This window comes from Talpa occidentalis, unplaced genomic scaffold (assembly GCF_014898055.3).
Source record: "Talpa occidentalis isolate TD23 unplaced genomic scaffold, MPIMG_talOcc4v2.1 talOcc4.12, whole genome shotgun sequence".
NCBI classification, from domain to species: Eukaryota; Metazoa; Chordata; class Mammalia; order Eulipotyphla; family Talpidae; genus Talpa; species Talpa occidentalis.
In genome coordinates, this window is record NW_023601212.1 from 24,036,564 (window position 1) to 24,049,406 (window position 12,843).

At 54.0% G+C, this 12,843-nt stretch overlaps 1 protein-coding gene across 3 annotated transcripts in view; it reads left to right on the top strand.

The window, feature by feature from the left end:
* The first annotated feature begins 218 nt into the window (after nt 1–218).
* Nucleotides 219–12,843, top strand: part of PKNOX2 (PBX/knotted 1 homeobox 2) — a 266,982-nt gene continuing 254,357 nt past the window's right edge. For all 3 annotated transcript variants that reach the window (XM_054693179.1, XM_054693181.1, XM_054693183.1), the window contains exon 1: nt 219–290. The gene's annotated coding sequence lies outside the window, so the exon portion shown is untranslated. The remainder of the gene's footprint in view (nt 291–12,843) is intronic.

Below are 12,843 nucleotides of genomic sequence, written 5' to 3' on the forward strand. Positions count from 1 at the left end.
TCCCGGCGCCGTCTGCCTCCCCGCCGGCAGGAGCAGGCCTGCGCCCGGCGTCTCGAGAAGCCTCCGGTAGAGGGAGACACTCCAGCGGCTCCGCAGACTCGCGAGCGGCCGGGCCCGGGAGTGGGGGGGGGTGATGGGGGGGTGGGGAGAAAGGGGGAGTGGGGAGAGGGGAGGTGTGTGAGGGGGGGGCTCCGGGGGGCGGGTCCCTGTGCCGCTGACGTCCCGAGCAGTGCTGGGAAGTATAGGCTGTGTTGTCACGCCGGTGTCAGTCTGATGAAGATTGGCATCAGGTAAGCTGTCATTCATTTCCATGTCAGAGACGCTTTTGCAAGCGGCGGCGGCGCGGCGCGGCTGCGGCTGCTGCGGGCGGCTGCCTCAGAGCGCGTGTGTTTTATTCCAGTCCCCAAGCCAGAGTATTATTCATTGCGACAGGGCAAGGAGGAGAGAGGGAGGCAGCAGGGAGGAGAGAGAGGGAGGCAGCAGGGAGGAGGGAGGCGGCGAGCAGAGAGGGACGGCGGGAGCGTGCAGCGAGGAGCTGGGGAAGCGCCGGGAGAGCGCCGAGCGCAGCAGCGCGAGCGCGGCGAGGCCGGGGACCGAGGCGGCCGGAGCCGCGCGGCCTGCCCGCGCCCCGGCCGGGCCAGCGCGCAGCCCCGCAGCCCCGCAGCCCCGCAGCCCCGCAGCCCCGCAGCCCCGCAGCCCCGCAGCCGCCGCCGCCTGGTCCCCCTCGGCGGCCGGGCGCGCCCCGTCCGCGGGCGCGAGGAGCGGGGCTCGGGACTCCGGCCGCCGCGGGCCCCGGACGCCGGAGCGGGCGGGCAGGGAGCGGGGCGCCCGCGCGCCGGGGGAGCCCAGAGCAGGGGCGCGCGCGCGGGCCGGAGCCCGGCGCGGGCGGCTGGAGGCAGGGCGCTCCGCGGGCGAGGCTGGGCACCGCCGGCCGGCTCCGGAGTCGCCCTCGCCCCGCGGCGGGCGCCCTCTGGGTCGGCGCTTCCTCGGCGCCGCCAGCCTGGAGCTGCCTCCGAGCGACGGGAAGCGCGAGCCGGCTCCGAGCCCCGCCGGGGGGCCGGAGTCCGGGAGCCGCGGCCGCGGCCGGCCGGGCCTGGGGAGCCAGGGAAGGCGGGGGTGGGCAGGCTCATCCATGGGGACGCAAGGGCCCGGGCTGTGGGTCAGGGAAGGGACCCCTGGGGCCGCGCGCTGGGACCCTCGCTCGGGGGCGAGCGATCGTTTATAGGGTTTCTGGCTTTCTGTGGAGTGTTAGGAGTCTTTGGTGAGGTCGGGGGAGGCGCAGGGGCCCGCGGCGAGGCTCGGGGGTCCGGACCCCGAGGCTCGAGAATGAGGGCATGAGTTTGTAAAATGGGGGAACGGAAAGCGCCCAGAAGCAGAGAGCTGAGGGGGATGGGGCAGGGTCCGGAGTCTGCCGCGCAAAGTTTGCATTTCTTTGGGGCTGCGCGTGCGAAGCGTTCCCGACTCCCGAACCCAAGGAAGAAACGAGCCAGGCGGGCCTCCCTTTCCTGGGCTCTTAGCCTGGGAGTCCGAGGTTCCTGTGCGGCGGGGAGACCCGGCTACGAATGGGGGCGAGGCCCGGGGTGCTGGTGGTGGTGGTGATGGTGGCTGTGCATCGACCCCTCACTAGGGCTGGGCTTCAGGGCCAGGCTAGAGTTTGGATTATAGGTTTCAGGTTGTTTTCAGAGCGGGCTTGAAGGACCGCTCTACATCCCGGGCAAAGGAAGGGCCTGGAGGCCCCGGGGTTCCATCTGAGGCTGGAGTCGGAGCACCGGGGGGCGTTTTAAACATGAAGCCATGGGATCGCAGCTTTTTATGGGGCTGAGGCTATTGGAATTTGGGGAGGGGCGCGCGCGCGCGCGAGTCCCCACGCTCGGTGGGTGGAAAGATTTTAGGTAGGCCATCAAAGTAGTTGAGCCGAGCCATGGCAGAGCGAGCCCCGAGTTTCTATTGCTTCTCCCCGAAAACGGATCTGGAGGAGAGGACTTGAGACGCGCAGGACCCAGTCCTAGGAGAAAGATGCCGGGAAACCGACAAACCAAAGGGACGTTTGGGGCGAAGCGACAGGGCAGGCTTGGTAGGGCGCGGAGTGGGTCCCAGGACCGACCCCGGCTGCTCCGCCGGCTTCGGAAGCCACGGAGGGGTCTGCGGGCGCCGTGCTGCGGAGCGGGTGGCCCGCGGGGGCCGAGGCCTGCGCTGGGGGCGCTAGCAGCGAGGGGCCCGCAGCCCGCCGGGGGAGTCCAGGCTGCGAGCGAGGGTAGCGCGGCTTCGAACTCTGCCACCCTGTCCCAGGGCGCGGCTACTTGACCTGGAGGCGCTGCCTGCGCTTCTGCCGGCCGGCCGCAGCCCGGTGCCGAAGCGCACAGCCGGCCTGGGCTGTATCCCGCCTGGGAAAAGGAGGGAGCTCGGAGTCCCCTGCCCTCACCCCGCTGGTCCCGGGACTTCTCCAGCGTGTTGACTTTTCGGATTTCAAATGCTCTCCAACTGGCGAGAGCCAAAAGCTTCCCATCTGATGCGGATTCAGGCAGATCCACACCCCCTCTTCCAATCTGAGAAACTGATGGTTTTCAAACACTAGATCTATCACGCAAAGCTCTAGACCTCAGCCCTTCTGCGTACCCAGCCACACTGGCTTTTCTGAGGCCTCAGGGCCTTGGGGAAGAGAGGATGAGCCTCCAGTCTCTGGACTCGTGATCTGCCAGGAGAGCTGCACCCTGCCCCCCCCCCCCGCCCCACGCCACCCCCGCCCCACCCGGCTCAGGCCTAGTTGCGGGGAGAGCGAGAGAGGAAGAGAGGGGTTCTCCCTCTGGCCACCAAGAGAAGTAGAGTGTGTTGAGGGTGGTATGGAGGAAGGTTTGGAAATTTCTCCTTGCAATCTTGAACCCGCCCTCCCAGCCCTCCGCACCCCTTGCTGGGCAGCCAGACGGCGCATCCGGGACGCCCAGGACGCACGACCCACGAGTGGCCGCGGCGTCCCGGGGCGCGGCGCCCGCCGCATCGGCGCAGCTCCCAGGCTGCTGCGTTGTGGGCTTGGAATTCGTGCGCGCTCCCTCTCCTGCCGGGAGCCTGAGGGCGGGAGGGAGCCGTGACCCCACCGAGCCTCCCCGGTCACCGCCTCCCCTTTGTGAGCGCGAAAGGCATGAAAGCCGAGAGAAAGAGAAGCTGCTCAGAATAAGGGCCAGGGGGTGACTGGAGAGAGATGGGCCCGGCCACCGCTCACAGTAAAATGCCTCGTGCAAATTGCACTGAAGTGTACCCAACTTGCGACTGGCTGTTTTATGATCCTTTCTGGGAGTTTACTGCTCTCTGCTTTTAAGTCTATAGATTGCTTTAAGTTAATGAAAGTGCTGCTTTCAAAAGGGACTTTTATTGTGCGGCAGTGGCCAGTCCCAGTACCTCCCAAAATGGGCCTGTTTCAAAAGAGGGAATCTTCCCCGAGTTCCCACAAGGACAGAGCTTGGGGGAGAATGCCACGGGACAATGAGGATTAATAAAAATCAATGTCCAAGTCATTCAGAAAGACGAGTTTGCTTCTGTTCCACCCCAGCTTCATCTGCTCATTCCTATATTGCCTTTTTGTATTTTCACGGAGTCTGACTTGAAATGTTGCTCGGTGCCTCCCCCTTACACCCCCTTTCAACATTGCTTTATGTAGGCCTGACCCTGTTCAATTAAACTCAAACTGGATTTCAGGATTTCAACTGGCTGCCAATTCAAACTGCAACTAAAATATTTACTTGGGGACTGGGGGGAGGGGTTGTGCCTTGCATTTAGTAAGATAGACGTGGTAAAATGTCAGGGAGGAAGACTAGGAACCTCAAGAAGAAACCTGGGAGGCTGTTTTGCCAGCACTTTTTCCTTTTTCAATATATTTGGCACAAAAGGTGGGATGACAAGGTTTTTGACTAGGTCCTAACACAGAAACTGCAGTGGGGCTGGGCTGTGGCTTTGACCGCATGTCATAACCATTTAAACTGTGGTTAGTTGTTCAAAGCTCAAAGCGTCTCCAAGCTGGGTTTCATTACCTCTACACCAGTTGCCTGGAAGTTCAGTAGCAATAAATTGTATAAACACATTTGAAGTAAGTTAGTGATGAAATAAGGAGAATTACTGTCTTGTGAGTGGAGAATCCTGAATTCATGGAGTTCTAGCTTAACTGGAAACATACCTCCTCCCCCTTGGCCTTGATGTTTATGGGTACACCAGAGTGTGTGTTAAATTTCTTTCTGCCATGTCCATCTTCAACCTGGGGCTGTAACTCATTAGAGACCAAGGTTTGCCTAGAAAGCAGAAAAGGCACGGTTTTAAAGGGTCTCTATTAGCCTGGTTTAGAAACCAAACCCAGCCCATCAACCTGACTTCCTTACCCTGGCCAAATGCAACGAATGTGCAGCATAAACAACAGCAGAGCAGGCCAAATTAGATTTTTAAATGTTAGCGACTTAATAATACTGTGTTGTTAGCAATTGAATTTGTTTTTATTAAAGAAACAACCTATAAAATTTATAGGCTTCCAACATGTTGCAAGATTTTCTTGCTATTTCTTTAGTGCCCCCCCAAAATTTTCTCTAATTTCAGACTTTTGTTCCTAATTTATTTAATTTAGAGCACATTTTCTAATTTTGTTTGAAGAAAGTGAGAAATGCTGTTATAAGTCTTCCTTCCTCCTATGCTGTGTGACACCAGGACTGTGCGACTGTAAGATAGATAGATATATATATAAACGTGTGATGCAATTGCTAGAGGTGACGGCATGTGAAGCAGTGTCTGGATCAAACAAAATGCAGATCAGAGAATGGGGAGGGTAAAAATGATGCCACGGAGGGAAAGCAGAGAAGTTATACAGAAAACGAAATCATTCTGAGGCACGATTAGCTTTCATTCTAGCCAACACACCATGCTTTGTACAAAACACTCACATGAGGTCTGAGACTTACTGAAGACTGAATTATATTGAGAATCAGGGTCTAGAGGGAGGAGCTTCACTGGCTGGGTTCTGTCCAGGCTGCATGGCCAGGCTTGTAGCAATGGGGATCTGCTAATTTAATTAAATCTAATACCTGGTGGGATGGCGAGGAAGGAGCTAATCAAGGTTGGCAGGGCAACATGCTGAGCTGGTGTTGAGGCTGAAATTTGGGGGGCTGGTAATTTTATATCCTGTTACTGTCTGGCTGCATGACTCCAGTGGGTCATTTAGCTTCCGTCCCTCAGTTTCTTCATCTGTAAAGTGGAATGAACCCCATGAATTCCTCATTCGGGATGAGTGAATCCTGCATGAATCCCCACTCTGAAAGCTTTCTAGCTAATAAAGGAAACACCAGAGAGAAGGCTTCTCAGCAGCAAAGTCACATTCTCCGGTGTGTTTTCTTTCCTTGTCTGGTTCCACGGCCTTTCCTCACAACTCTCAGGAGTTCTCAGGCTTGGTTTGTGAAAGGGCTGAACTCCCAACTTTCTTTACATCTGAGAATTTGAAAGCTCTGCTATGATTCCAAAAACCACCTGTACTTTATCAGGAGGGACAATTAGCTGAGATAGGGGAACCAGCACGCTTATTCCCCACAGTGCCACCTGGCAACGGATGAACACAGAGTCTGGCTCTCAGAACTTCAGTCCCTTGTCTTTATGCCACCTGGAAGAAAGGCCTGGGTTCCAACTAGTGTGTGGTTTCTGATCAGACTGGGGGGATGGGCGCTGATCCAGAGCTAGCCCCAGCCTGAACCTCACTTAGCAGTCTCCATGCTGGCAGATCAAAGCAGATTCTGGGCCAGAACGCCCAAGAAGTCACACCCGGCACTTACACAAAAGTGTACATGCATTTGTAGTCTCCTTTCATTCCGGTGCCTGATTGTTCAAAGCTAGCCCTGATATTGGAGACATGGCTCCAATGGAATGCTTGTCTTTAATTCTCCCTCATCCATGGGGACTACTTGGGGTGATTTCTTTTCCCTCCACAAGTTCTTCTGAAGCAACATCTTCGTCTCCTAAGCATTCTGATGGGGGCTGAGAGCTGGGAAACTAGAAGGGGGCAGAAGCAACAGTTTTGCCTGAGTTGGTAGATACAGACCCCTTCTACCAGTGCTCCTTCCAGATCCCCCAGGAGTGAAGGAGAACCAGTCCTCAGGCAGCTCAGAAGAGCTTGCTGCAAACGTGTTGTGTTGTCTTCAGGGGGATCTGCTATTTGGCTTGAATGTCTCACCGCAGGGCCTGCCTGCCTGCCTGCCTGGGTTTCTAATTACAAGAAGGACGTTTCTGCTAAGACCTATCTCACTAAAAACACATCGCTGTGTGTAATAAGAAACCCTAAACCGGCCAGGATATTTTAAAACTGAAGCAATGAAGATTAGATTAAGTCTCCACCAAACAGCTTCGTTCTCGTATTATTTTTGGCTGGAATGTGGAGAAAAGCAGCTGGCCCTGGGGCCCGGGGCCGACTCTTGAGGGTTCGGATGGGGCCCGAGTGGGTGGCGTAACTGTTAGTTTCTCTGCTTAATAGGAACGGGGCCAATTTCAGTAAGGTTCAGGAAAGACAGTGGGGGTGCCTGGGGTGGGGGGGGAATGTGGGAGCTCTTGCGTAGGGGAGGGACCAGATGGACCGAGAGAGAGAGTGGTCTGGAATCAGCAGGTCAAGGTCACAGAGCACTGAGAATACTCTTAAATCCTCCACTGCCTTAGGATCTAGTCTTTTGTGTTGAGGGATGTTTCTACTCCCACCCCTATTCCAGGCCTCGTAAACCCAGCCATCCTTCACATGGCCTTTGGAGGAACCTTAATATATTGGGTATTTTCCTGAGGGGAGAGAAGTGACAAACAGTTGTCCAAGATTCCTGGAAATAGAGCCCAGGAAGGTGGCATCATGAGCCCTTGTCCTGTCTTGCTGGGGAGACGCCGTGTGGTACTCATTCATTTCTTTGTTCCTTCATTCAGCAAATACTCAGTGTCCTCAGTGTGCCAGGCACAGTCTTAGGCACTGAGGACACAGCAGCAAAAATGAACAGCAAATGCACATGATCACGAGGTCCCTGTCCTCAAGGAGCTTGTTTGCTGTGGGAAAAGACACAACATGGGCCTAGCATCACATACAGCTGTGCTGAAAGCTTTATATTAGTTACTAATCCCCTGGAATTAGACAACTAGCTTAACATCTTTGATCCAGTTTTGCCATCTGTAAAGTGGGAAATAAAAATACCTAGCTCACAGGATTGTGGAGAGGGCGCTTGCAAAGCGTCTGGCACACAGGAGGCACTCACATTATTTTGGACTCCATACCCAGTTGGTGGATTCCCCGGCTTCCCCTGCTTCCTTAGGACAAGGCCTGACCCTTTCGCGGGTCATTGGCACCATCAACAAGTGTGGAACAAAGAGCTGGTCATACTGTTTCTGGTGGATGGAGTCGGGGTGGGGGCTGTGGTGGAAATGGATACACAGGCCCTGTCTTCAGTGAATGTGCAGTTGAGGGTAGGGGGGAGGAGACACACAAACATATGAGAGAGGATGTGTGACACACCAGGGTGACATGAGAAACAGGGCATATACAGGTTATGAACCAAAGAGACTAAGAGGTGGTGGAGGCTGCTGAGTAATCAGGACAGGGAGGAGGTTACTGGGAAGACTCCTGAAAGGAGCTCTCAGCAGTGTTCGTGGAAGGGTGAGGTAGGCCCAGTGGGGCTGGAGGGGCCAGGGTAAGACATGCAACTCTTAAGTCCAGGGGCTCAGGTGCTACAAGGGGTTGGCAGGGTGAGGAGTTCAGCCCCCTGTGACCAAGGGTGGTGGCCCAAGTGCCACAACTGCCTCCAGTACCACGCTGGCCTCACTGTTGGGAATTGACTTCTTTCCACACAATGAGGGATTTCCGACCCGACTCTTCCTATTGACTTCTCCATGGGTAGAAATTAGGCTAATGATTTAGTGTGTGAATTTAGTGCCAACCAACTAATTTAATTTCTGGCTACAACACAACTTCCTTCCCTAGTGTCCCTGTTCTTCCAAAACCAACCAGCAGGGACTGTGGGCCCATGTCTGGCCTTTGTGGGAACCAGGAAGCTGACTCATGAAAGAATGCTTGGGATGTGGAGAGAACAGAGATTTGGACTGGAAGTCAGAGGACAGTGGCTTCTACTCTAGGCTCACCTACTGACTGGCTGTGTGACCTTCAACAAGTGACCTTCTGAGGATATGCGTTTCCTCACCTATCCATGAGGAGCTTGAACTTGCTCTCAGAGTTCCCCTTAGCTCAAAGTTGAAGTCTGTGTTTCCTCCCAGCTGGATTGCTTCATGACTAGGCAATCATGGAAACCACCAGCAAACAATAAGCCCAGGCAAGCACCCAGACAACACAGCCCCAAAGGCATGGACTGCCAGGGTTTGGCCCCTGGGTGGCTTTAGAGTTGTAGGGTCTCAAGACGATAGGGGGGTAATAGGCTTTGATTTATCTAACCACTGTCCTGGGGCAAGTGGCTGTGCCCTAGCAAGAGGGGTGGCCTCCATGGGGGCAGCATTTTGAGTGTGAAGATTCACTGGTCTCTTCATAAAAAGCTGTGTTTGCTTTTTGTTAAGACAGTGTGATATTGGGGGGGAAACACAGATTCTGGGAGTAAGATTCTGGGTTCTGACTCTGGTTCTACTACCCCTTCCAAGCTGTGTATCCTTGTGCCCATCACTTAAACTCTGAGCTTTGGTTTTCTTGCAATAGAGTCAGGATAAGACAGAGGACATAAGATTGCTGTGAAAACTCTAGAAGAAAATATCTGAAAGTTCTTGGCACGTGGTAAATATTACTTTTCCTTTCTGTGAAGCACATTCTCATGAGCTCTTATTTGATTCTCTCAACTTTGTTACATCATTTTACAAATGAGTGGGCCAAGGGTTCAGAGAGGCAGGTCCGGATAGGGAGGCAGATGTGTGTCCGCTCAGGGGAGGCACATTCACTGGAGTCACTCAGGTCTGCCTTCCTAAGCCATGCTTTTTTCTGTGACCTTTGGAGACAAAGCAAGTGCTGAGCTTCTAGAGCAGCTTTGCCTGAGCCCCACTGATCCCCCTCCTTGAGAATCTCATTAGAGGAGCTAGCTGGACCCAACTCCTCCACTATCCATACCTTTGTGTGGCCAACACTGGGGAGAACTGTTATGGAAACCCAAACCTAGAAGATCTAGTTTTTACTTCCACAAACCTTAGCTTCAGGTAGGACTAGGCTCCAGTACAAAAAGATAGAAACAATGACAGTGCATGGCAGGGGCAGAGCTGCTCCATCTGCCAGCCTAAGCCTGGGAGTCGGGGGGTGGGGGATGCAATATTGTCACGGGCTCATACCCACTGTCACATTTGGCCTGCTAGTGGTAGAACCTGCTGCCACTGCCCAGGAACAGAGTGGCCATGGTCACCCTGATTCCAGGATCACACACTGGACCTGTGGTAGACGAGGCAGGGTGAACCCCACCCCAGATGTTCCTCTAACCGTCCTCACTCCAACAGCAAAATGTTATTGAGACCACTCTATCCCAAGGCCTAGGATAAGTCTTGGGAGTAAAGGGGTGAATATGATATGGTTTCCCTCTGCTGAGCAGGCCCTGTCCTTTCTCAGGTATGGCTATACTATGTGTGGATTGAGTTCTAGTTTCAGGTCAGCCACAGAGCAAAAGATCCCAGAGAGACTCCAGGGCTCTGTGGTGACGGACACTTGTTCTCACACCTGATCCCTGCTCGGTCATCCATCCATTCATCCACTGCCACCCCCAACCCCACCCATCCACCTATGCATTCATCCATCCATCTACCCACCCACCCACCCACAAGGAAGTCTTGAGCCCACAGTTTAATAAAAGCCCTACGGTATGTGAGGTGGGATTCAGGGCTTTTCCCTCTAGGGGACACACAATCTTAATGGGGTGTCTTAACAAATGCCTATCAACCTGAGGACAAGCTGTGTGACCTTGACACATTTTTTCACTTCTTTGGGCCTCAGTGTCATCATTTTATACAGTGAGGAGGTTGATGACATTATCTTAAGCTCCTGGGTCACCTGTTCAATGAGTCTCTGGGTTACAGGTGCTGACGCATGTCCAGACCTCTGAGTGCAGAGTATGTGGTCGATACCGAGGGGTATTCAGCCCTATAGTGCATGTGCCTGTCTATTCCAATTAGGCGAGGGGGGTGGGGAAACTTGATGTGGGAGCTGGGCTTTACCTACTTGGGTGTAAGGACTGGGAGAGCTCCTGCCGAGAGGGCCCTTCAGCATCCTTGGGTCTCTCAGGGCACAATGAGTCCAAAGTCTAGCAGGAGAGCCCAGCAGGAAAGCGCAGCCCAGGGATATGCACTCAAGATTGTTGCTGTCCTGTGTCCTGGGTGAAAGTGGTGGTCTTACCACTGGGGCAAGATCTTCCCTCTCTCACATGCCTCTCCCAGTCTGGGTGACAGAGCTAGACACACAGTGGGGCAGAGGTTCCCTGGGGCACTCCTCACTTGTGGGTACAATTCTGGAAGGAAGTCAAGGAACTTGAAGGGATTTCCCCAGCCTTCCCTGGAGGCTGAACCTGGGAACGTGACTGCTCCTTGCACAGCATAGCTCTCCTTGAGAAGGCACCCTGGAGCCTCTCAGTGGCAATGATTTAGGGATTGCTACCTCCTGCTGACTTCCAGATTGCTGGGAAAGCCCCTTTCCAAGCTGGGCATCTGGTCTCCTGGAATACTTTTCAGTCATTTCCATTGGATTTAGAAGGCAGGGATGGAAGAACTCCTCAGTTCCCAGGCAGTTCTCTGCCATTTGCTGCTGGCAGGAAAGAAAGGAACTTTCCCATCTTGTTTTTATTTCAGAGTCTGACCCCAGGGGAACTGGACTCTTCCCGGAGGGAGGTGATGGCCTGCCACAGCTAGTTCGTAGATCAAAGTAGAAGAAGGTTTTTTTCTTGAGTCTGCTGTCTGGGTGGCTGTGCAAAGCCACAGAAGAGTAGAGGCCCCTTCACTTGCACCGGATTCTGTGTTGGGATCCTTCACCTCTTCATTAAGAAAACGAGGCTCAGAGAGGGTAGGAGGATGACCTAAGGTCACCAGCTGGTCCTTCAGATCAGTGGCCTTTCTAGCCCAGCTTGCTGCCTGTTCCATGGAGTTGTGTGTTTGGGGAGAAGTTGCTGGATTCTTTGCTGCCTCCTTTTTCCCTCTCCCTCTCCCACAGCCCCCAGGCTCCAGTGCATACACGGCTCAGTGTCAGACACCGGGCTCTGGCTGGGGGAGGTCATGGGTTATGAGCCAAAGCCTTAGGCTGGAGCCTTGACTCCATCATATGCTCCCTATGTGAGCTTAAAACGGCTCCACTGTCCCCATCAGTAAAGTGGTGATAATGCCAACTGCGAGGATGTGATGAGGACTGATGAGGAATGTGTGTGGGTGTGCTGGGCACGTTGTGTAAACATGCATGGAAGCACCTACACAGTGCCTCGCGTACACCACTTGGGGAGAAAATTGGTTGGCACAGTCTATGTGTTTCTTATTAGTTTAAAGTAGAGCACACACACGCATACACATTCGCTCTCAGACTCACCCCGAGTGATGACAACCGTGTTGAAATGATTAAAAGCTGGCAGGGTGGCTGGGATGGGAATGGTTTCCTAGCTTCTGGCACAGTCAGCAAACCCAAATGACATACCTACTGTGTGCAGTGGTTGTCCTCACTCATGGTTTCCCATCTAATCCAGTGCAGGCACCATCTGGGGCCTGATGTGGGTGGGTTGGCCTCTGCAGCCTGAACCTTGGCCTTGGGCACCTCCCTGCTATGAATGACAGCACTCAGTTTCTAGATTTTCTAATTGAGCACCTTCTAGGTGTCAGGCCCTGCAAACGTACTAGGGTACGACGGGAGCTGGGCAGGCCGGCTTCCTGGCCTGTAGAGTCACGCTCAGGGGAAGATGGGCACTCGAGTGCTGTAGGTAATTAGCTAGTGGAACTATGACACGGGGCATGGAGGAGAAGTTCAGGAAGGCATGAGAGCAAACAGGAGCGTATCTTCCTCTGGGGGTCTTGGAGGGCATCCTTGAGGATTCGAGGCACAAGTTTTGCTATGAGCGAGGTGAGGAGTGGGGTGAGAATTCTAACCACCCTGTGCCAGCCTTACCTGAGCTCATGCTGAGTGTTCTCCCTCAGATGAGGTCTTTCTCAGAGTTGGCCAACCCCTCCATTACTGGAGGCTCCTTTTCTATTCCAGGCAAGAGAAGAGCAAGCTGAGAGGAAGAGAGAAGGTACCAGAAAAATCATGCCTGGGGTTTTGCTTCTCATCTGATTTTCCTGGGCCAGCTGCCTCACAGAGCATAGCTGATGCTTTTCCCACCTGGCTCTGTCCCCACCCCCTATCTGCCCTTCACCACCACACCACACTCCTTCTCCAATCAGAAGCCTTTAGAAAACTCAGTGACGCCATCCCCATTCTCCCTGAAGCCCCAGCCAGGACCAGACTGTACCTGGACCAAGGCTCTGCCCAAGCCTTTGGCTTATTCTATACCAACCTGCCTTCATCATCCCTGCTGTCACATCACGGTTCATTACCCTTGATGGTGTATGTTCATGTCCATGTATTACCTGAGTCTGAGTTCTGGAAAGCCCTCATGGGCAGCAGTTGTCTGTGGGGGATGGCAGCCATGGCTCACCCCTCTTTCTTGGCACTGTATTTGTTGGAGGTCTAGTCCTTTCTCCTAGATGGGATGGAATCACCTTCTTGTTGTTGTTTCCGTGGTGTAGTGAGCAAGGACATGCCAAGCTTTTGGAAAAATTGGTGAAGTTGGGAACATTCTGCTGTCTGGCACTTTGTTTTTTGTTTGTTTGTTTTGTTTGTTTTTTTAAGCTTAATGAAAGTTTAGCTTAATG